This window comes from Mesoplodon densirostris, chromosome 10, assembly GCF_025265405.1.
Source record: "Mesoplodon densirostris isolate mMesDen1 chromosome 10, mMesDen1 primary haplotype, whole genome shotgun sequence".
Lineage (NCBI taxonomy): Eukaryota > Metazoa > Chordata > Mammalia > Artiodactyla > Ziphiidae > Mesoplodon > Mesoplodon densirostris.
In genome coordinates this window covers 56,793,659-56,818,675 of record NC_082670.1, presented here as the reverse complement: position 1 = coordinate 56,818,675, position 25,017 = coordinate 56,793,659, and the positions used below count along the sequence as shown (strand labels likewise).

The window sequence follows — 25,017 nt, the reverse complement described above, 5'->3', positions numbered from 1 at the left end:
GTTAATTGAGTGGTTTTGGGTTAGTATCAGTGGAGTCAGTTCTGGGCTGGACCCCTCCATTTACCCACCCACCCATCGGACTTGGGTCCTCAAGGTGACTGTCTAACACTGATCTGTAGTTTTTTGGTTCTGCTAGGCACCTACACCCCCAACCTCTCTTGCCCGTGCTGCAGGTTTGATGATCCTATATCTCTACCACAAACTTTACCCTCATCAACTTCTACTCTTAGCTACTTTTTTTTCCTGGCCACGCTGTGTGGCATGCAGGATCTTAGTTCCCCGACCAGGGATTGAACCTGTGCCCCCTGCAGTGGAAGCATGGAGTCTTAACCACTGCACCGCCAGGGAAGTCCCATACTCTCAGCTGCTTTTAAAGCCCCCCCACAGACTCCTTGACACCCATCTGGAGAGGTTATGATGAAGCCCACTGGAGTTAGGACACAGGGACATTTTCAATGAACCCTGAGTTCCATTAGTAGGTTGGCATCTGCCTTCAGGATCTCTCTTCCCTCTGAACCCTCCTTGGCCAGGTCGGCAGCTGGAAAAGTTTGCCGATGCTGATACCTGTATTTAAGGTATTTCTTTATCGTTCATCTACTTGGCAGCTTCTCTTTCTGGCATCTTCTTCTTTTTTTTTTTTTTTTTTTTTTTTTTTTTTTTTGCTGTTACGCGGGCCTCTCACTGCTGTGGCCTCTCCCGTTGCGGAGCACAGGCTCTGGATGCGCATGCTCAGCGGCCATGGCTCACGGGCCCAGCCGCTCCGCGGCATGTGGGATCTTTCCAGACCGGGGCACGAACCCGTGTCCCCTGCATCGGCAGGTGGACTCCCAACCACTGCACCACCAGGGAAGCCCTATGGCATCTTCTTTTTATCCCCCTTCAGCCCTGCTACTTGGCAGGCCTGCATACCTCTTTGGATTCCAAAGCTCTTTCCTTTGTGCACTAGACAGCAGGCATTTATTAACCACCTACTGTGTGCATTAGACTCTCCCTGGTGCTCTCTCCTTTACAGCTTATAGCGTAGAAGCTCCAAGTTCCTAGATCCTCATCATTTATTGAGGTAAAAAGCAAGAATGACAACAGGAAACTGTTTTTGTCCCATGGAAATTGTTTGTTCAGATGCCACAAGAACATGTTCTTCCCTCATAATAACAGTGATAAGCGGTGCCCTGTAGTTGCTAAGTTCCTTCCGTGCAAATCATGTGGTACCAGGGTTTCTCAGCCTCAGCATTGTTGCCATCTTTGGCTGCATCATTCTTCGCTGTGAGGGGTTTCCTGAGCGTCGTAGGACACTCAGCAGCATCCCAGGCCTCCACTCACTAGAGAGTGCTAGAAGCACTCTCACCACCAGTAACTCCCAAAAAACTCTCCGGACTCTGCAAATGCTTCTTGGTCGGAGAGGAGGGTTTGGGGGGACATCACCCCTAGTTGAGAACTATTGCCTCATATAATTCTCCCAACAGTCCTATGAGGTAGGTGTCATCTCCATTTCATAGATGAGGAAACTGAGGCTCAGGAAGGTCCAGCGGCCCCAGGCCTAGGACATGACAGAGGTGAGACCAGAAGCCATCCCCACACCTTTGCTTCTTCATCTGAGCCTCTTTTGGACCCGGGGCTGCTGGGAAACTACTTCAGTGGACAGGGAGCAGCCAGGCCAGTGGGGCTGCTGTGCACTTGAGCCTTTGCTTTTGGGAGAGACCTTGCTCTCTTGCCAGGTGTGAGACAGCTCATCCGTCACGTCTTGAGATTTCCTGGGCTGCTCCCCCCGTCCCCTACCCCGTGAGGGATGCAGCAAGGAACTGAGAGAGATTTTAGCAGTGGAGCAAGGATGCACTCGCTGTCCTTCTCCACTGGGCCGGTCCCCAGGCCCAGCCATAAAATGAAGGGGACCCCACACTTTGCAGCCTTGGACCCCCTTAGCCAGGATTCTGCACAAATCTGAGAAGAGGCGGTGGCACCTGGCACGTGTTTCTGAAGTTTAATTTCCCCCACGCTCTGCGCTGCACTGATGGACAGAGAAAAGACAGAATGTTTGCTGGAGGCTGAAGCTTGACGGCATGTGTGTGAGCCGTGCTGGGCACTGGCTGGGGGCTCTGGGCCTCCTGATGGGCTGCAGCCACTTGGCCGCCGTGAGGACCCCCGGTGGCACCTCCTCCTGCCTCATCCCACTGTGGGCCGAGGCAGAGGGAGGCCCTCGCCTGTCCCCCCACCCCTGGTCATCAAAGGTAAATGGGGTCCCGAGAACTGAGGAGGGGGGTGAGGGACGCATTTACTCATCAGCTCCCCTTCATGTCTCCCTTGGGACAGTGTGGTCTAGGCTCCCAAGGCACAGGGGTTTCTGCACGTTTTGACACCATAAATATTCTTTCCCCCAGTGGATGCACAGTCCAGAACAGCCAAACTTGAGGAGGTCTCTCTTTATGTTATTTATTTTTATCCTTTTTGGTTGGGGCATGCGGGCTCTCATGAGGACTTGACACAGCTTCAGCTACCCACCTCAGATGGCTGCTTTGATTTGCTGGCTTTTGAAGCCCATGTGAGTCTTCATGTTGTTAGTTTCCCCTCATCTCATGTATCGGATGATGTGCAGACACAGCCCGTGAGCTGGGGCAGCTCAGCTCTGAGAGTCAGGAGACCGGGTGGTGGGGTAGGGTGGGTGTTTTGGTGGTGCTACTGTGGGCCTTGACCTTGAGTTGTTTGCTTTCTTTTGTACCTCGGTTTCTTATTCTGTAACATAGGTGGAGCCCTTCCCCTCTTGCGTTTTGCAGAGATTTTGCATGATAAGTAAATGACTACTTTCAGAGAGGCTTAATGAAAGTAGCTATTCATATCATAATTATGATGATGATGAGTAGTATAATTGCCAGCTTTCTGTGCTCAAGGTGCCATGAGGGTGACCTGGGGGGAGGTCTCCTGTGGACCTCCGTGTGTTTCTGTGGGAAAAGAAGGAAGCACATTTCTCTCTCTCACACACTTTTTTTTTTTTGTGGTACGCGGGCCTCTCACTGTTGTGGCCTCTCCCGTTGCGGAGCACAGGCTCCGGACGCGCAGGCTCAGCGGCCATGGCTCACGGGCCCAGCCGCTCCGCGGCATGTGGGATCTTCCCGGACTGGGGCACGAACCCGTGTCCCCTGCATTGGCAGGCGGACTCCCAACCACTGTGCCACCAGGGAAGCCCCCACACACTTATTTTAATTTGGGAATGGACAGAAAGTAGATTTGCTTTTTTATGTGTTCGAAGTTCTCTGCCGCCCCCTTGCTCTCTGCCCTCTGTTCCTTTCTGATCCTGCAAAGTCAACATTTTAGGCACTCTTTTCAACAAGGAAGGGAAATGAGGCCCTCTTTTATAAACTGTTTTGAATTTTACAAAGTTGCTTTTGTATTGTTTTGTTTGTACTTGTCACATGATAGTCTTGGAAATCTTTCTATGCCACTGGGTGAATCTGTCTTTAAAAAAACCCAGCTGCATGGCATGTAATGAATGCATTTGTCATAATTCTGTTAATAATCTCCTGGTGAGCGGTTTTTGAGTACATAATAGACCCCTGGATGTAGAGAAAGGCCTGGTTTATCTGTGATATGAAGTGGTAAGGCCAGTGAGACCTAGAATAAGGTAGTCTCCTAGTCATGTCTCTGTGTGCTTGGAGTTAATTGTTCAGCTTCTCTGGGCCTCGATTCTCCTTTTAAAAAGACAGATTCGGACTAGAAGGTATTCTCAGATCCTATCCAGCTTTCAGTGTTACAAATTCATCCTCAGGTCTCATGTACTAGTTGTCTCCTTCTGTGTAACCAATAACAAACATCCTGAAACTTAATGTCTTAAAGTCACCACCACTTTATTCAGCTTACAGTTAGGCTGGGCTTTTCTTCTTGTCTGAACTGGGCGGCTCAGTGGCTCTCTTTGGGCTTGCTTATGTGTCTGCAGTCACCTGGCAGGCGGGTTGGGCCTGGTATTCCTGGATTGCCTCCCTCACATGGCTGGTGGTTGGCTGGCTGTTGGCTGTGCAGTTAGGGTGAGGGTCAAAGAATATATCTCATCCTCTAGCAGGCCACTCCGGGTCGCACGTGGCTGGGCAGGGTCCCCAAAGTAGCAAGAACAGAAACTGAAAGGCCTCTTGAAGCCTGGGTGTGGAACAGGCAATGTCACTTCCATTGCGTTTATAGGTCAGAGCACATCACAAGGCCAAGCAGATTCGGGTGGCAGGGAGACAGACCCCCCTCCTGATGGGGGAAAGTGCCAAGGATCATGGCCATTTTTACAGTTTAACGTGTCCTGGGAACTGAGCCTTTGAATAGCAGTAAAAGACTGTAGAAAGGGAGGAAGAAACAGAGAGAAGCTGAACATGGAGATTTCAAGAACTTCTTGTCAGCGGTAAATACCCTTGATGTAAAACAAACAAACAAAAAAAAGCAAACAAAAACACTTCTTTGGACTGCTACTGTATATATGCTAGATATGTCTCCCAGCACCAGGGTTAAGAAGATAAATTCCACGTGGCTGCTGTTTTGAGACAGTTTAGTGTGGGATTTGATGGCTACTCCAATAAACTATAATCCAGAACAAACATTTCTGGTTGAAATACAAACCCAGTGCTGTGCAGTCCCAAAGGAGGGGCCCACCTGGTCTATCTGGGGGGTCAGAGGAGATTTTGGGCATCTGATTCTAGCAGGATGAGTTGGCATTTAGTGAGCAGAGAAGGGCCAGAGTGGGCATGGGAGGAGGGTGGCAGATAAAGGAAACAGTGTGAGTGGAGGTTCTGTGCCCTAGAAAGACCAAAGGACTCAGGATCAGGAGGCTATGGGGTCAGTGAGGTCTGAGCTTAGGGGGCAGATATGGTGGATGTCACAGATGTGATGCCAAAAATGCTTATCTCATCACTGAGAAAATGGAGCCAGACAGGCTTGGGAGCTCTTTTAACTTTTTCTGAGATGGTGAAAGTGAACCGGAAGTTCAACATTTCCACTGAATTTGTCCTGGTATGTTCTGGAAGACAAGAAGGTAGTGTATTTGTTTTCCCCTTCCTTTATTTCTGAGGCATTTGTTGAGCCTAGTACATGTCTGTCATATACCAGGTCAATTAAATGAGGGAATAATACTTATCTCTTATTTAGCCCTGGCTGCTTCCTCGATGACTTTGAGGTAGGTGAGAATAGCCGTGAAAGCCTAACGAAGAGAATTCTGCCATGCTCTTCTGTACTCGAAGTGTGTTCTTTCTTTCAAGCAGCCTAGAAACATGATTCTGGGGAGACTGCCCGTGACAGTAGCTGTTGGATGCCAACCCAATAGCCATTCCTTGTTTGTTCTTGCCACTGGACCCCTGATTTGCTCCACAGCCAGTGGTCTTGGGCCCAGGGATGAATTGTGCTTGGTCTGAGCCCCTCATGGCCAAGTACTCGCCCACCAGCCCCTCCTGTTGCTAGGGGGATGGTCATGAGACCCATTCTGACCAGTGGGGCTTGGAGAGGGGGCTGCTGGGGGCAAAAGGGGAATGTTTTGATTCTGGTAAAAGGAGAAAGCTACAGAAGGAAGTCCCTTGGTCTCATTTCCCTGGATACCCACGTGTGTTGACATGGCACCTGGAGTAGTGGCAGCCAGTTTGTCACCATGAGGGCTTGTGCTTTGGGCCAAAGCCACTACACAGAGAGTGGCTGAGCAGAGGTGTGGACTCTGGGTCCACCCAACTCTGAACTTATTGCTGAGTAGTAAAAAGGGTTATAAAGTTCAGGCCACTATCAGTCAGTTTTGTTACCTGCAACCTTTCCTAATGATAGACTGTCTATATCATGATCAGGGATATGATGAAATAAAGAAGAGAACCAGGGTGTACCTTTTATCCAGCCCCATTTAAATGTGGGAGAAAATATTGCAGACCATTTTGCCATGCTTTTAGATGGACTGGCATCCTTGGCTTTTGGCTAGAAATGCTCCCCAGCTTTTCCTGTGTTAATCCTGAAACCTGGGCAGAGAGGTGACAGCATGGAGTGGGCATGTAGGGGGTCAGGCGTTGCTCCCACTGATTCTGGGACAAAAGCACCATTAAGAGGATGGGCTTTGGCATGGGAACTAGTTGTTCTTTAAAATGTAGGCTTCTTTTTGTTTTAAACACAGTAGGAGATTTGAGAATGGTGGAGCATGAGTTTTAAAAAAGAACTGAGGAAAAATGTCTCTGGCTGGAATTGGAACCAGCCTAATGGAACTTGTGATCTTCATGTTTGGAATGAGAGTTGTATCATGTTTTTAACCATGACCTTGTACCTGCCCTATGTCCATATTTGAACAAGCGGTTGGGGGAATGTGAAATTCTTGCAGGAAGAGCAAATAGCAACAGCAGGAAGACAAAATGAAGTGTGACCCTGAGAAAGGGCAGGCGGTTCAGCAAGAGGTAGGATGGAGGGTTAAAGACCTGGAGAAAAAAGTAACAGAGAATTATGCCAGAGTCTCTAGAAGCACACCATGCTCAGGGCCTAACAAGCAAACACCAAACCTTTAGGGCAGGTGCCCTGGCATGTAAACGCTGGTTCTGAATAATCTTGTAGGGCGCAAACTTGCCTGCTTGGCTGTGTGTAAGGAAGGCCTTTATGGGATGACTTGCTCTGGGTTCCGTCGGGCAGGTTCAGTCAGTGGGGGTGGGGGTGTGTGTGTGGAAGCAGCGTGGGCGGGGCCAAGGAGGGTGGGCATGGGCCCCGGCCAGCCCCACCCACGAAGTCCAGCCCCTTCTGGGTGCTGCTTCCACCCCTCTCCCCAGGATCCCTTCAGCCCTAGAGGTAACCTAGAGATTACACGAACCTCCAGGATGCCTCACCCTTCCCTGGTGGTTCTTTCTGCTCTTCCATCCTGCATTTAACCAGTTTTCCACATAAAATTTCCCCTGAGAGATTTCCAATTTCCTGACTGGACACAGTTTTGTTATCTCAGAATGTGCACAGTTCCGTGTGGGAGAAGCCCAGTTCTTTTTTTTTTTTTTTTTTTTTTTGCGGTACGCGGGCCTCTCACTGTTGTGGCCTCTCCCGTTGCGGAGCACAGGCTCCGGACGCGCAGGCTCAGCGACCATGGCTCACGGGCCCAGCCGCTCCGCAGAAGCCCAGTTCTGATCACCCCTTTGGAGGACTTCTTTGGTGGTCAGCACAGACGTGGACTGGGGTGGTGGCCTGGAGTGGGACAGGAATGGACAGCTCTGAACAGGGAAAACTAGACAGGAATGGTTACCAGAGTGTGAGAAATAGAGTGGGGAGGATTTAGGATGACTTGTGAGTGGGGTTTGGGCCGGGAGAAGCCAGCCTGTGGGCAGATGATGTAATAAGAAAGCCGGGGGGCAGAGGGGGGAGTACTTCCCTAGTAGTCCAGTGGTTAAGACTTCCCCTTCCAATGTAGGGGATGAGGGTTCGATCCCTCGTTGGGAAGCAAAGATCCCACATGCCTCCTGGCCAGAAAACCAAAACATAAACAGAAGCAATATTGTAACAAATTCAATAAAAATACTTTTAAAATGGTCCACATCAAAAAAGTCTTTAAAAAGGGGGTGGGGGTGGAAACGGGGCAGGGTGGGGGTGGAAACGGGGCAGGGAGGGGGTCCTTTGAGTGAAGGCAGGCATTGAAAAAAAATCTTTATTGGAGTATAGTTGATTTACAATGTTGTGTTAGTTTCTGCTGTACAGCAAAGGGAATCAGTTATACATACACATATATCCACTCTTTCTTAGATTCTTTTCCCATATAGGTCATTACAGAGTATTGAGTAGAGTTCCCTGTGCTATACAGTGGGTCCTTGTTGGTTCTCTGTTTTATATATAGTAGTGTGTATATGTCAGTCCCAATCTCCCAATTTATCCCTACCCCGCCCCCTTTCCCCCGTGGTAACCATAATTTTGTTTTCTACATCTGTGACTGTTTCTGTTTTGTAAATAAGTTCAAGGGAAGGCATTTTATAGATGACTGGAAATCTGTAGTTTAAGGGCTGACAGTGAGCATTTGTAATTCCTCTGAGAAAAGGCAGCAATTGAAGATACAGTGAGAAAAAGCCCTTTGTAGAGAAAGGTACATGCACAGAGCTGCGGATTGGCCCTCAGGGTTCACCCACAGCTGGGTGGTGGAAGATAACTAGAAGACTTTGGTGAGAAAGATGATATGTGCCCTGCCGCAGATGCAGGAGGGGCCTGGGGAGGGTTCATCTTCCGGAGGCTTTGAAAGGTGGGAGTGCTCAGTGGCAACAGAAGCTGCAGGAAGAAGGGTGATTGGGAAAAAGCATTGAGGTTTGCCCCGAGGAAGGTGAGAAAGCAGGATGTTTATATTTAGCCAAGAGCATTAGAGGAATTGTTTCAAGTAGGATTTTAAAAACAGCCATTTCTTCACTGTATCATTGTTCAGTGGCCTCAGATTTGCCCTCTGCAAGGTGCACATCTCATCTTCCCAAGGCCTTGACCTCAGGTGTGCAGGATCCTTCTCGAAGTCAATAAGTGATGCTCGGATGAGCCATGCAAACTGTAAATGGGGCAACAATGGGACTGAGAGGGCCTGCCTGCGGCACTGACAGGTTTGCCACACCTCCCTCTTTCTGGGGCACCTGGACCAGTAGAGAATTTCACATCTGGACTTGAGGGAGTGATTGTGTGGGCCTGGCAGCATCTCTGGGTGAAGTGAGAACTGCTTCCTACTGAGTTCTACTCTGTGTGTAATACAGTCTACCTTAGAAGGCAATTCCAGAACGATATAATTTATTTGTTAGTTTAACTTTTTTGATTATAGAAGTAATGTAATGGGATGTAACAAAGTTTGGAAAATAGAAGAAAGAACAATGTGGTCTCACCACTGTAGAACTTCCGCTGTTAACAATTTGTGATAGTTTGTGCAAATAGTTTTTTACTCCTGTGTTGGTTGACTGACTTCCTATTTTACTAAGAAAACTTGAGCTGTTGTTTAGAAATGCCTCCCAGTTTTTAGCCAGTGGCCCTGGGTGTATAGTTCTGCCTGCATTAAGGGGAAATAAGACCAGCCTTATAATAAAGTAAAGTTCCATATACATGGAAAAAAGAGAAGAATTGCTTTCAGGATGAGTAGGAGGACATGGGGAGAGGCTGACAGACACAGATTATGTTAGAATTTTCTGTGGAGGGTTCTCTGATTCTTAAGGCATTGATCCTTTTTTTTCTTCATTTTTTAAAAACCGAGGTGAAATTCAAGTATCATAAAATAACCACTTTATTTTATTTTTTTAATTTTATGTTTTTGGCCATGCCTCGAGGCATGTGGGATCTTAGTTCCCTGACCAGGGATCGGACCTGTGGCCCCTGCATTGGAAGTGTGGAGTCTTAACCACTTGACCGCCAGGGAAGTCCCTAAAGTAACCATTTTAAAATGGACAATTTGGTGACATTTAGTACATCCACAATGCTGTGCATCCACCACTTCCATCTTCCATCTTGTTCCAGAACATTTCCATCACCCCAAAATAAACTCCTGAGGCACTTACTTCCCCGAGCCCCTGGAAACCACCAATCTGCTTTCTGTTCTACGGTTTTACCTGTTTTGGATAGTTCTTATAAGTGGAATCATACAATATGTGACTTTTGTTGTCTGGCTTCTTTCATCCAGCATCATGTTTTTGAGGTTCAACCACATTGGAGCACATCTGATCATTTCTTTTTATGGCTGAATAATATTCCATTGTATGTTATGCTGTAGTTTGTCCATTCATCAGTGGATGGAGATTTGAGTTGTTTCTACCTTTTGGCTCTTGTGAATAGTACTGCTGTGAATATTTGTGGATGTGGATGTGAATTTGTTTGAGTACCTGTTTTCAGTTCTTCTGGGTGAGGCACTGATCTTACTCCTCACTCCCTAGGTTGTAAAATACATAGATTGAGGCAGACCACTTAGACCCTGGCAGCTCTCTGATGGAACCCACACATTTTGCTGCCTGCATAGCACTTCTCTGCTTTATATTGATTTTGGTTGCAAGAAGTGCCTGCATAGCACTTCTCTGCTTTACATTGATTTTGGTTGCAATCCCGAAGATAATACATGGGGCCTCTTTTGCCCATTAGAGGGTGATTGGTGCTTTGTTACAGGAGTCCTAGTTCAGCATCTTCTGTGTATGGTATAAAATAGAAGACGGAATCTCATTGGTCTTGTCACAACTGCTCATGGGGTAAAACATTCTTTTACTGCTCTGCCTGTCAGCGGATCTTAGTTCCATAGCCCCAGACTCTAGAGTCCCTGTCATTGCCTCAGAGAGGGTCTGCCTTCTTTGTTTGGCTCACATCTGAGGGTCCAGGGCTGCCAGCGACTGTGGACCATTAGATGTGTGACTCCCCACATCCTGGAGATATCCTGCCATGAACTTTTTAATCAGTTATATTCTATTCACAGGGTCTAGATTGGGCCCTTGTCTGGAAATTTCTCTCTATATTCCTTGATAGAACTCTTGAAAGATTTGAGGAGGAAATGAAATTTGACATCATGCTTATGGAACTTCAGCCTAGAAGAGTAAATCTGGATGGAAAAGAAAAGAGGAGGGACCAGCAAATATCAGCTCTGATGACAGATTAAAGCAAGCGTACCATTTTGGCTACTGTCTGGCACCCTGTGTAACAATGTGTAGTACCTATTGTTTTAGGTGGATTCTCCCAGAGGGCAGAGCCTGAGAGATGAAGGCTTGGGTGCAGGATTTTGGAGTTAGGGAGACCAGCAAGAGGGAAATATGGAAATTGACAAAGGCAACCAAAAGGGCGGGTTTTTGTGCTGGTTACCGCTGTGGGCGATTAAAGCAGAATCACTGGTCGCCCTTGTAGGAATGTGCTTCAGAATTCTCTGCCCCAGGTCTGGAAGATGGGATTATTTATCCACTGGCTGCCAACACCCACTGATCAAGGGTTGCCCCATGGGCGTGTTAATTCTCTCTTGTACTTCCAAGTTTGCTCTTGAACCTGTCAAGACAGGTTCATTCCCATTGACTTTTTGAATTGGCTCCCATAGAACAGCCCCAGGTCAGAAAGTAGGAGGTTTTAAATAGTGCAGCCAAGGCTGATACTAACATCTGTGCACAGCTGGTCACCTCAGAAACTGCTGGAATCGAAAGGTGGGCTGGGAGGATGTAAGGCAGGACACACCTGTATCTGACACATGTCACTTCCACATCCCCTATCTCTCTTTTGGTGGCCACTGCTTCTTTGTCTTTCAAAGCTTCAGGAATATCCAGAATTGATGGTATCTGATCATAGGGGATTTTCTCAGCCAGGTTCCAAGTGAAGGTCATGTATTTGTCCCAGTGCCCTTAACCTCTTTTTTCTCCTCTATTATTCATTTTGGTGGAATTAAGCCAGTTGATCTGTTAAAGTCACTAAGTCTGTTAAAACTGTAGGAATCCAATTAGATTTTAATACAAGACAAAACCCTCTTTTAAAAAATGAATGATTTGGACTCTTCAACAGGTACTGGAGTCTCTGGAGACAGTAAGGAATGAGGAAAAATCTCTTGAGTACTATCATGCAGGGAGCGATCAGAGTTTAACTTTCCCCTTCATGTGCCCTCGAGTCTGTTGTAACAGTGACATATTAGCTCAGAAGCACTTTGAGTCCTAGAAGGACCTATTGTGTGTCTGTAACACCCAACAGCTTTGCATCCACATTTCCTGTGAGGATCAGGCCATCTTCCTCCCTGTCCCCTGAGTATTAACATACAGCTGACCTGCCCAGGTATAGAAACCTGGAGCCAATACCACCTCCCCTGTGATGAGCCCAGAAGCTCTTGGCCAAGCCAGTGTTTGCACTGGTAAATTCATGGAAACTGCTATCTTGCAGCTCACTCACTGGAGAACAGGGTTTCACTCCAGGGCTGACACTCCAGGAGAAGTTCTCTTAGCTGATGATTTGGAGACACTGTCCCTTGATAAAAATCAGTTGGCTAACTATGGAGAACAGTATGGAAGTTTCTTAAAAACTAAAAATAAAGTTACCATATGATCCTGCAATCCCACTCCTGGGCATACATCTGGAGAAAACTATCATTTGAGAAGACATCTGCACCCCAGTGTTCATTGCAGCACTGTTTACAATAGCCAAAACATGGAAGCAACCTAAATGTCCATCGATAGATGAATGGATAAAGAAGATGTGGTACATATATACGATGGAATGCTACTCAGCCATAAAAAAGAATGAAATAATGCCATTTGCAGCAACATGGATGGACCTAGAGATGATCATACTTAGTGAAGTAAGTCAGACAAAGACAAATATCATATGATATCACTTATCAGTGGAATCTAAAAAATGACACAAATGAACTTATTTATGAAATAAAAATAGACTCACAGACAGAGAAAACCAACTTATGGTTACCAAAGGAGAAAGGGTTGGTGGGATAAAATAGGAGTTTGGGATTATTATATACACACTACTAAATATAAAATAGATAACCACCAAGGACCTGCGGTATAGCACAGGGAACTATACTCAGTATCTTGCAATAATCTATAAGGGAAAAGAATCAGAAAAAGAATACATATAATATATTTATATATAACTGAATCACTTTGCTATACACTTGAAGCTAACACCACGTAAATTAACTATCCTTCAATTAAAAAAAACCCATTTAACTTACAGTATCAAAAAAACCCCACAAACCAGTTGGCTAAAGCTAGGAATCATAATCTTAAGCATGTATGTCATTTTAACTTAAAATCCTCACTCACCAGTCTCTGTGGGAGGGAATGAGCTTCATGTTCTACTACTCCGCCATCTTGATTGTTCTCCCTCACTCACCAGTCTTTAGATTTAGGTCCAAGGCCCTTTCACTAAGCATGGGTTTACTGGTGGAAAGTCTGCATCTTCTCCCCTGTAGAAAGCATATCTGTAACGTATCACCTATAATCTTCTGTTTTGGTTTCTTTAAAGAACAGGGCAAACTGGTTACAGAATCCTTCTAGATTTTTCGAAATGGTTTCTAGTCTTTTACAGTTATCATGACCACATCTAATTGAACAGCAGTTTTTAGCAACTCAACTTTTATTGACATTTTCCAAGTCATCCAGCTTAGTTTCATAGAGACTTTATGATTTCATAAAGAATTCATCATACTGATCTTGGAGAGGCGGCAGTGTGTGGTGGCTTGAAGTGAGATCTTAGTTCCCTTCCCAGCAATTGAATCTGGGTAGCCTGGATGAAAACCAGGAATCCTAGCCACTTAGACCAGCAAGGGCTAGAGGCTAGAAGCAAATTTCCTGTAGCTCTTGCCTCCATTGAAAAATGCATATCTCAAGGAGGCAGAAACTGTAAAAACAGGTACAAAGTTTATTATTAGAAACAGAGCACAACAAGTGGGGGAGCACACAGAGAAACAGTTTCAGTTAAGACAGAAGCAAGGCAGAGATATACACCAGGAGAGAAAGGGTGTGGGCGTCCCCCCTAATCAGGAGGAGTGCAGTGAAGAGGCAGTTAAATCATTTATATAGGGCAGTTTTTCCGGGTCTTTGTTTACCTTTGGCCAATTATCTGGTTTCTTTTTCCACACGTGACCTGCCCAAGGACCCTCTCCGACATGCGTGTGCAACTTTTTTTGCGGTACGCGGGCCTCTCACTGTTGCAACCTTTCCCGTTGCGGAGCACGGGCTCCGGACACGCATGCTCAGCGGCCATGGCTCACGGGCCTAGCCGCTCCGCGGCATGTGGGATCTTCCCGGACCGGGGCACGAACCCGTGTCCCCTGCATTGGCAGGCAGACTCTCAACCACTGCGCCACCAGGGAAGCCCTGTGTGCAACTTTTTTCCAAGATGGATTCCAGCCCAGAGGCCTATGGGGGGCCTTGGCATCATGTATTATGGAGTGGTTCCCCCTCCTTTGTGACCCCCGAGGAGCCTTTCTGCACATGTGCAGTATCTCCCTTGCCCCTAAGGATGGGAAGTATGTGACCTCTTGATCTTTTACTCAGACAGGGTTTAGCCCCTCTCTGTCCCTGCCATGACTGTTATCTTAAAGTGTCCACAGGACACAAAGTCCAGCTATTTACCCTGTTTCTGTTGTTATTTCTATTTCGTAGTGCAAACAGGAGGCTGATTGTAAATGCCTAACCTGGAGCCCACCTATCTCCTGCCTCAATACATTGGAATTATTTTTCGTAGTTATATTTTGTCAGTTTACTGTGTAAGTTAGGCCGTTAAAGTAATGCGTACACCAACATCAACAGAGTAGGGACTAAATCCACTTGGCTGGGGCTTCCCTGGTGGCGCAGTGGTTGAGAATCTGCCTGCTAATGCAGGGGACACGGGTTCGAGCCCTGGTCTGGGAGGATCCCACATGCCGCGGAGCAACTAGGCCCGTGAGCCACAACTACTGAGCCTGCGCGTCTGGAGCCTGTGCTCCGCAACAAGAGAGGCCGCAATAGTGAGAGGCCTGCCCACCGCGATGAAGAGTGGCCCCCACTTGCCACAACTAGAGAAAGCCCTCGCACAGAAATGAAGACCCAACACAGCAAAAATAAATAAATAAATTAATAAACTCCTACCAACAACATCTTCTAAAAAAAAAAAAAAAAAATCCACTTGGCTGTTTGTGGACCCCCAGCTCTGCTGGTGGGCAGAAGTGTGCAGGCATCACTGCAGGGGTGGGTGGTGGACTGTGAGCCATGAGCAGTTTGTACCCGCTGTGCTGGACGGTGGATGGAAGGAATGGAAAGTGGTGGGAAATCCGATTACTTGGTTAAATTGAGGACATTGAGAACATCCACTAGAGCTTTTCTAACTCTGCTACCTGATACCCTAAGGTTGGACATTGCAAAAATCCTCACATACAATATGACATTTACAACTGACCTCCTGTTTACATTTCTTGGGGTGAGAAAAAGATGGGCTTCGGGCTGGTCACTTACAACCTTTTCTGGGCTGTTTCTAATGACTCCATCACAGACTTTCTGCATGGAAATTACTGGCACCCACTGGGAGTCCTACGAGCTTTTTTGCTTTGCCAGATACTCATTTGCTGGGCCAGCTTCTGCAAATTTCAGTGATTGGAGTGACAGGGCCTAGTCCTTAAACCGCTTATACTTCTAATGACTCCCATCTTAAATTCTTGGATAAAAATTGAGAGATCTGAGAATGAGTCAGGTTTTTTCCTTTGTGGTCCAGAAATCAGTTGTAGAGGGAAAAAATCTTGTTGGCTCTGTATACTTGTCAAGTCTTGTGTCTGGATTGTTAAAAATCCTAGACACAAATAAATTCCTTAGTGTTTTAAAAATAAGCTTAGCTTAGTTTTAGCATAAGAGCTTGTGAACCTGTGGTTTGTTTCTCTTTGGCAAGAAGTGCCTTAGGGAGAAATAGGGAGGGGTTACATAAGTGCAGAATACCTACCTTTGTGTGTTACATGCAGATAACAAGTCCAGCAGGAAAGAGGAGGCCCGAGGGCAAATATCAATAGCTTCAAAGGTTCTGGTCAGATATAAAATTTTAGGAAAATTGCAGCTTCCTGTTGCTACCACCCCACCTCCCACCATGTGGGTTGGTAAGGTGCTATTTACCGAGATTCCCTGAGTTATTAGCAAATCCTGCATTTCTGTCTTAACTTCATCAGTAATACCAAACTTGAAATAAGTAATTTCAAGTGGGATTTATTCCACGGATCCTGTAGGATTCTGCATGCAGCTGAGGCATCTTGACAGTGGTGTGATTTAATTTTTTTTCTGTGGAAGGCATTTTGAAACACAAGTAAGAGTGCCCTTTTGAGCTTCCTGCTTTTGTGCCTGAGCATTTGGGGAGGAGATAATGATCTCTAAGTAGATAGGAGTGCGTCTGTCAGAGATGAGTTATGGATTGTAGGAAAATCACATTTGCTTCTTAAAATGTTCTGTCTTAGAATTGCACAGGACTTCCGTCCCTGTGGCTGGGTTGACCCACTGGTAAGTGATGGAAGTTTAAACATAAAATAAGAGCCCCCTTTCTGCCATGTTATGGAGTGATCATTTATAGAATCCCTTGGCATGCAGTCTCCTTTTGTTCTGTGATTCATTTCTGGCATAAAGTATCTTCTAGTTCGATGATATTGAGATGTGAGAGGAAATAGGGAAGGGAATAAATCATGAAGTGCCCATCTGCAAGGCAGTACAATTTAACCATGAAAATGATCCAGTAGAGATGATCTGTGCTATGTAGACATATATAAATTGTATGCAAATAACAAGTGAATGCCTGAATATGGCCCTGAGGAGAAAAGCTTGCTGGAACCCGTTGTTCTCATTTGCTCATCTTTCTGAGCATCTGAATCAGCCCCAGGTTAGACCAGGTACTCTGGCTTGCCTGGCCATTGTCTGTAATGTCTAATTCAGGAGCTCATCTTTCTAGTCGTTACCTCTCTGACCTCATCTCTTACTGCTCTGTGCCTTGCTCACTTCATCCCGGCCATGTTGTCCTCCTTGCTCAAACGTGCCAGGTTGGACTCCTATCCCAGGACTTTTGCACCTGTTGAGTTTCTACCTACAATGCTGTTCCCCAGTTGTCAGAGCATGGCTCACTCCTTTGCTTTACTCAGGTCTTTAAATCAAATGTCACCTTCTCATGAGGGCTTCCCTGGCCACCTGTCTAAAATTGGTAAGCCCTCCCACTTTTGTCTATCCCTGTTTTGTATTACTTTTGTCTATTATTCCTGCTTTAGATTATTATATATTATCTAAAACACTTTATATTTTAAGTCTATCTTTCTCTTTGCCTCCCCAGAATGCCACTCCCATAAGGACAGGCATACTTGTCTGTTTAGTTCACTGTTTTATCTCTATTGCCTAGAGCGGTGCCTAGCACATAGTAGGTGCTCAATAAATACCTGTTGAATCTCTCAGGTATGTGTGTTGGTTGAAACTGTACCAGGTTGCTTTTTGAACATTTTGGGCTTGGATATAATTAAGTGGGGGTGGTGTGTCTTTTCCAGACTCTTCTGCCTCTTGGAAAAGGAGAGGGATATTTCCCTTTCCTTTGAGTCATTGTTGGTATTTTTAAAATTAGGTTTCCAGGGAGGGAGCAGTGGTGTAACCAGTGGTTAAAATTGAGGTTGAGGGGATTCATTGCTCTCATTTACTGCATTCGTAGCACTTGCGAGGTGAGGCCTGTGTCAGATTCCACAGGGTACACAGTGGCTGGATGCAGTCCCTCGCCTGGGGGAGGTCACAGTCTAGGGAGGACAGTGAAGCATGGACAGACCACCCATGGGTAAAACACACTAAGTGCTACGAGGGGTGTGAGCTGCATTTTATCCTTGATATCTGTAGATATACCATTGCCCCTATTATTATGGATAATTGATTTAAAAAATTTAAATCCATGTATTTTCGCCTTAAAGAGCTTGAGTATTTGAGTTTGAGTATTTGAGAATTGGCACGCTTACGGGGCTTTGATACTATAAAGGATTTTTTTCCCTCCAAATGCTAATGAAGCTATTAGTTATGGTTATAAAGAGTTGTGGTGACTTTTTCAGACCTCAGTTGAAGTGGGTGAATCACTCTAGCAAGTGCAATGTAATGAGCCATGGAGGCAGCTCGCTTGGACTTGACTCCCAGCTCCATTGTTTACTAGCTGTGTGACCCAAAGAAAGATGCTGAATCTTTCTGTGTCTTATTTCTGAAATGGAAACGATAGATCTACCTCATAGTATCATACAGATTTATTATAAATTTTTATTTTAAAGATTTACATTATTTAAAGATTTATTAAATCTTTTATTATAAATTATAAAAATGATTTAAGGTGTGTATATAATACTTAAAACAGTTCATGGCACATAGTGGGTGTCATGTAAGTGTTAACTATTATAAATATACTTGTAATTAAAGTTATAACCATCATTACTGGATCATGGTAAACTCATCAGTCAAAACAAGTCCTTCTCTTAAAAATTTTTTAAAGAAACTCTTATAATTATTTTTCTTTATTCCTGGCTCCCATTCCCCAGTCAGCATTAATTCCTGGCATACGTACGTGTCTTTGTTTGCCTTGTTGTATGTGTTTTGAACTTACCTAAGTGGTATTGTCCTGCTGGTCTTATCATTTTCTTCTTAAACTTTTCTAACTCAGCAGTATGTTTTATCAGTGTTGCTCTACATACCTCTAAGTCATGACTTCTAGCTGATGCATGTGTATTATTGTATGAAGAGTCTACTTTTTATTTAGACAGACTCTTACTGCTGTACACCTACATTGCCTCAGACTCCCCACCTTCATCACCTGGGAGCATCCTTGTATCTATCCCTCTGTATACATGTGACTGGGAGCATATTTATTGGGTACCTGCCCAGCAGAAAATTTGAGGATCATAGGGAACATACATATATATTTTCACTAAATTCTGCTTTACTGCCACCAAAATGGCTGCACCAGTCTACCCTCTAACTAGCAATGCAAGGGGTTCCAGTATCTTTGCATCCTTGCCATTATTTGGGGACGTTTTACTCTTTAATTTTGGCAAATCTGGTGGGTATACAATCTCCTGGTGATTGTAATTTGTATTTCTCTGATTACCTTGATATATTATTACCCATTCATGAATCTCCTGTATATTGCCTATTCTTATCCTTTGCCCGAATTTTTTGCTGTGTTTTCCGATTTCTTTTTCTAGGAGCTCCTTTTATATTCTAGGTATTAATCTGTCTTCTCCCAGTCACACTTGTGATTTTTGTCTACAGTGTCCTTGTTGAATAGAAACTCTTACCTATAATGTAGTCAAATCCATCAAATTGTTCAACTTGTGATTTACTCTTTTGGTCTTGGTTAAGAAATGCTTTTCTACATGTTACATAACTTTTCTCCTACCTTTTCTTTTGTTAGCTTGTAGTTTTACTTTTTTTTTATGAATGTAAAATTATAATTCATTTCTTTTGGTACAAACTAGTGTTTATTTAAAAATAATATTTAGGAATTTATACTCACAGGACATGTTATAGTTAACATCCAAAGACAAAAAATATTTCTTGACAATTTATTATATGCTTAGTACTAAAAAGCTCCTAAATCAGTTGGCATTACAAGATTAGAGAGTTGTTTTTGGCTCATGATTATTATAGAAAAACACTGAGGAAAATTTCAATCATTACAACTGGTGAAGGTATAATTTTACATTTCATGAAGGATAGTAGTCGTATTTGGCAATAGCCTCATTTATAAATTGAGGTATACTCACTTCGAGGTTGTATTTTGATGCTGTTTCTTTTCACTTCTCGCAAATAACCAACAAGGCACAAACTGTTTCCAATTGACAGTCCAAACAAAGGAGGAATCATGGCTAACCATCTGGTTGCTAATATTTGTTAAAGGCAAATTGCAAACTTCAGAGTATGGTTCAACATCACCAAAAGGAGTAAAGTTGCTCCCTCTGACCACCTTATTCCATGAAAAAAGTGTACTTTGACTTCTAAAATGGATTTTTAAAATTCAGTAGAAAGATTTAACAACTATCAACATTCCCAGCACTGATTTTTCTAATACCCAGAAACATCCACTTAGCAGTTGTAAGACTACCTGAATATACAAATGTAAATTATTCCCATTAGCTAGTACGAATCATCACTTGATTCTTAATCCTGTTTATATTTAATTATAAACATAAGACTGATTTTTAGAATAAAAAGAATGAAGAACATCTCCATCATGTGTCTTTGTTCCAAATAATCCCTTTCAGATAGATCTGTGAAGTAATACAGAGTACAGTGTCGACATACCTTTCATTTCAAAGGCTGAAAAAAATAGGGCTTATTAAGTAGTGAGGTCATTTCTATTAGGCTTTATATTAGTATCAATTAATGAGTTAATCAGTCAAACGAGTATCAGTTGATTTAATCTCGCCCAAATGAATGGGTCTCTGTTGGTTGATCAATGCGATAGAGAAACTCTGCAGGTAAGAAGTATCCAAGATATTCCACTGTATCTGGGGTGGTGTCATAATGGTAGTGTCTACCTTCTCCATGATGACTAAAACAATGAGTGTGCTCCAACCACAAATCAAACCCTGGGTCTCTGGAGATAAAAACTGGCAGAAAAACCAAAGGAGCCTTCATCTCATAAAAACATAACCATTTATTCACGTCTTCGTCAGAGTTCAGTGGGCAGGAAGAAAATTCTGCCGGCATAATATGAGTCTTCACTTTTCCCTTCTGAATCACGAAAGTACCTCCCATTCCTACAGGCTTATCTCCATAATGTTTTTCAAGAGTCTATCTCATACAAGTCACAAAGTTAAGTTTTCCAGTTCTTCTTTTGGCTTTCACCTCAATGACCTTTCCAGGTTGGCCTTCACTGGCAAAAAGATTGGCCAGTAACGCAAACCCAAAATCATGATATTTCTCACTGTATTTCTCAAGTAGGCACCCTCCATCTTCAGAGTTAACATGAGCACAGTAACTTCCATTCACAGGAGATTTGTGTTCACTTTCTGTTTGAACAACTGGCATAAACTCAGAATTGAATCCAAGAGTCTGAAATGGGCCTGTTCCTGCTCCAAGAACAAAAGCTCCAGGAAGCTGGATTTCTTTTGCGATTTTATTTAGATCATAAACTTTTTTTTATTTGTAAGAGGCAATAAGTAAGGCACACCTCTTCCTTCTGCAATTCTAGTTTTCCCACAGATACCTTTTACGGTAAAGGTAAATGGCTCCTTGGTCAAATTAGGGCAATCAACTACAGAGACCTGGACATCAGCAAAGTTATCCATTAGCCCCTTCTGCAGAACTCCAACAAGCTCCTCTAGACTTGGCACATGAAAAGAATACTCAGCACAAGACATCTTCTTTCTAATCGGTGAGGGAAGCCTACACCTGAAACCCGATCTTGCCTCAGTCAACTCCGCCTCCTACTTTTTACATTTAGATTTTTGCCTTTGTATGTCCCATAAGACAGAAAGCCAGCAATATTTTTGCTTTTCCCAATAGCATTTTTTCTCTCCACTGGTTTATGGTGCCGCCTCTGTAATATACCAAGTTCTCATATATACTTAACATGTTCTCACACCCTCTTTTCTAGTTTTTAGTCCAATTGCTAGTTCCTGAATGAATACCATATAGTCATCGTGGCTTTGTTGTTTGTTAGTATTTGTTTCTGGTGGGAGGGTGAGTCCCTCTCCTTTTTCTGAATTAACTTGGCTCTTCACAGACCTTTATTCTCCTATTTATATATTGTAATAAATTTGTTGAGTTGCTCAAAAAATCCTACTGGAATTTTTATTAGAACAATTATATAATAATTTGGGAGAAATGACATCTTTATAATAAGTTGTCCAATTCATTCACCTGGGTGTGTCTTCATCTTCTCAATTCCTCATTGATTTATTTTCACAGATTTAAAAAAAATCTTCTCCACAAAAGTCGTATGTATTCCTTATTGGATTAATACCTGTACATCATAGTTTTGTTGTTATTTTGAATATCTTATTTTCTACTGTATTTTCTAGTTGGTTATTGCTGATACAGAGGAAGGCTGTTGACCTTTCTAAGTTCATCATATATCTGGCAACTTTGTTGGACTCACTAGTGTGCTCTCTTTTTATTTTTTTGTAAAATGGTCACACCTACAGTCAAAGACATTTTTGTTACTTCTTTTCCTTCTACCTCTTTTTCTTTTTTTGTTCCTATTCTGTTGGCTAGTGCCTGTAGTACTATGTTAAACAGTGATGATATTGGAGTCCTCATCTTGTTTCTAAAACTAAAAGAAGTGAAACTAAAATTTCTATATTAAGTCTGGAGGTTGCTCTAGGGTTTTGGTGGTTGTTCTGGGTTTTTGGTGGTTGCTCTAACATAACTCACTAAGTTAAATCAACTTCTTTCTAGTCTTTGTTTTCAGAGTTGTTTTTTTCCTATTGAAACAGCTATTCAGCATTAAAAAGTCTTTGTTTCATGTTATTTACAAACAACATATATAAAATAAAATGATTTTCTTTGAGGATCTGCAGTTCTAAGAGAATATAGTACACAGTTATCCTGCTTTCAAAGGAGTGTTGCATGTGTATTTTTACGATAGGTGAATGTGCAAGAGGAAAGGTGAAAATGGATAAACTGGTATCAGCTTTCATCCTTTCTATCAAATGTTTTAATGTCAACCTTGTGTCAGACACTGTTTCAATGACTAAGTCCTCATTTAATTGAGAAGGACCAGCTGGAGGGCCTGAGTCTCTCATCAGGCTTTTTTAGTTAAATCTTGAACGAGGCTCGTAATTGGGTCCTCTTTTGGTATATTTCATTTTATCTTTTTGAGGCTGTAGTTTTTAGATCTATAAAGTGGGAGGACTAGACTTGAGATTTCTTCTAGCTCTAAAATTCTGTAATTCCACAGCAGGAGGATTGGAGAGAATGGGGCCTGGACAGTAGAAAGAGGGAACCTTCACGCTTTTAGAATAAAGCATCAAAAAGGAGTCTTGGTATGTGGAATCACAAGGTTCCAAGTAAAGGATGTGGATAGAAGGTTCAAGAGCTGAGAGGGTGGGTGTGTGGAAGGTTTTAAAATTGCACATGACCACTTCTAGGTGGATCTGCAAGATGGCAGAAGCTGGGGGAAGTGGGAAAAAATAGTAGTGTGTGATATGCCAAGTGCATGAGACCAGTGCTTTCAGCCCAGTTGTTTTCTGTTTTTTTGTTTTTGGACTTGCCATGGGGCATGCAGGATCTTAGTCCCCGACCAGGGATCAAACCTGTGCCCCCTGCAGTGGAAGCACAGAGTCTTAACCACTGGACCACCAGGGAAGTCCCTTTCATCCCTTTTGGGACATTCAACTTGACCTGGACAGAGGCTGGGCCAGAGTATGGGTTAGGGATTCTGGAGCAATTGGATTAGCTGTTACAGAAGAGTCAGCAGAATTTATTTGGTGGCTGAAAATGCTGGGAGAACAGGCAAGCTGAAAATGTCAAGATTTCTATCCCTCTATTTGCAGGAAATGCAAATATATGCATTTTGCTTGCCCTGATTTTTCAGAGATCTAGCATTTGCATGTATAATCAGGATGATATGTTTAGAAGCAAGCTAGAGCCTTCCTCTCTGGTGAAAACCACAATTTTTCCTTTGCAGACATGTTTGTATGCATTTGTTGTGTGTATTTTAACAGAATCTTGGTATAAAGTTAGTGGAAAGTGTTTAAGATGTATTCAAGATTCACAGATAACAATGGAAGAAATTTCCTAGGCTTGGTAACTTAGAGTTGAAACTCCTATTTCTGTAAGAGGACAGGAATTTGGAAAAGTAGAGAGAGCTGAGTATAATTTTGAGAAGTTAATCATGGCAATGAACTTGGAAAATGTCCCATTTTAAAAAATTTTATTTCTACTTTAGGTCTGTTTTAAGCTGAGGTCACAGAATATTAAAAAACAAAAGCAAACAAATAAAAAGCAGGGCAAATGAAAAGGTTCATATGAAGCTATTAATCAAAATAGTAGGATAGATTCATTTTAAAAACACTCCACATTAAAAAAAAAAAAACTCCACATTTTATTGAGATGTTGACTGCCAGGAAAACAAAAATCTGAATAATTTTAAGGCCCTGAATGTAATATTTTAAAAACTGTTATGCTTTTCCCTTTTCGTTGATTTTGAGGTATGTTTCCTTTTGGAAGAAAAGGAATAAACCACAATTTTTATGATTAGCTTTCACATATTTAGAAATGGCACATTAATTTGTTTTTTTAGAGGAGAGAGAAGGAATGTGATGAAATGATTTTAGTCAGTTGAATTTATTTTTCACAAAACATAACCAGGCCGGTTTGATTTTTCTGCCTCCCCTGGGCTATTTTATTCTGAAATAGTGTCTTTTTTCCCCCATTGCTGTGAAAGAATTCAAGGAAGTGAGGAAAATATGCACCAAAATTAAATGGCATTTGAAGGCTGTTATAATTGACTCTCAGCAATTTTTCCCATCAGAAAAATTTTCTACAGAAGCAGTTGTCATGAATGTATATTTAAGATATTCCCCTCCCCTACTCCTTTTCAGCTTTTAAATTTCAGCTGCAGCAAGCTTAATTATAAATTTTTGATACAAGTTTTAAGACTTTTTATGACCAACTGATGATCTTTCCAGTTTGAGGGTTTGTTTATTCCAAAATCCTAATGGGAAATTGCTCATTACTTATTTATACTAATTCTTTGCTTTTGGTACCCACGTATCATTGGAACAATCTACAGTCACTTCGTGTTCTACAACAGATAGGTTTTCAAAAACGTGCAATCATAGTAAATGTACTTTGTACTTTTTTCTCTGAAGCAAACTTTTTTAGTAATTTGGATGATTACTCTTAATTTACCTTTTTTTTTTTTGTAAGTTAAGGAAGTTAAGGTAAGGCTATGTCTGCTTAAGGCACTTGGATGAAAACAACCTTTAAATCCATATACTTGAGTCTGGGCCCACTTAACAATCATTCACCTACTCGGTACCCAAAGGCCTCATTTTTCTTAATGTTTGAATGATAATGATGACATTTATTGCATGCTTCCTATATGGCATGTGCTTTACCTCTCTCTTTTCATGTTAATCTCCAACAACCCACGAGGTAATATTAGCATTTTAGAAATTAAAACACCACGTTACTTTACTAGGCCACCTAGCTCATGAGTGGCAGAGTGCAGATTTGAACCCAGGCCGTCAACTTGAGAAACCGTGGTCTTAGCCACTCACCCACAGTGTCCTGTGGGACTAGATCCTCTTGGTGTTCTTCTGGACGGTAGTCCTGTAGTTCTCTTCTAAGCTTCCCAGACTAGACTCTCTCTCTCTGGCTTGTTGCTTGGTTTCCCTGCTGGAAATATTCTTTCTAGTGCTGCTTCTCCCTTTCCAGTCACACCTTTCCTTTATGCCAGTTTGGGCCAGTAAATACAAGAAGGATGTCTGTGTGTCCCTGCCTTGAAACCCTGGGAAACATAGAAATCCAAGGAGGAAAGTAGGGGAAAACCAAGAGGTTGGTAAATATAACACCTGATTACAGATGGAATCCTGGGCGGGGTCTGAGCATCTGTGCTGTGTCTTACCTGCTACCTGTTCTCTTCTTTGGCATCACCCCATTTGTCAGGCAGGAACCCCAC

At 43.2% G+C, this 25,017-nt stretch overlaps 1 protein-coding gene and 1 pseudogene across 2 annotated transcripts in view; one reads left to right on the top strand and one right to left on the bottom strand.

Annotated features, from left to right (window-relative positions):
* Positions 1-25,017, top strand: part of OSBPL10 (oxysterol binding protein like 10) — a 294,376-nt gene that overhangs the window by 118,578 nt on the left and 150,781 nt on the right. The window lies entirely within an intron of this gene.
* Positions 19,803-20,796, bottom strand: LOC132496867 (ester hydrolase C11orf54 homolog; annotated as a pseudogene).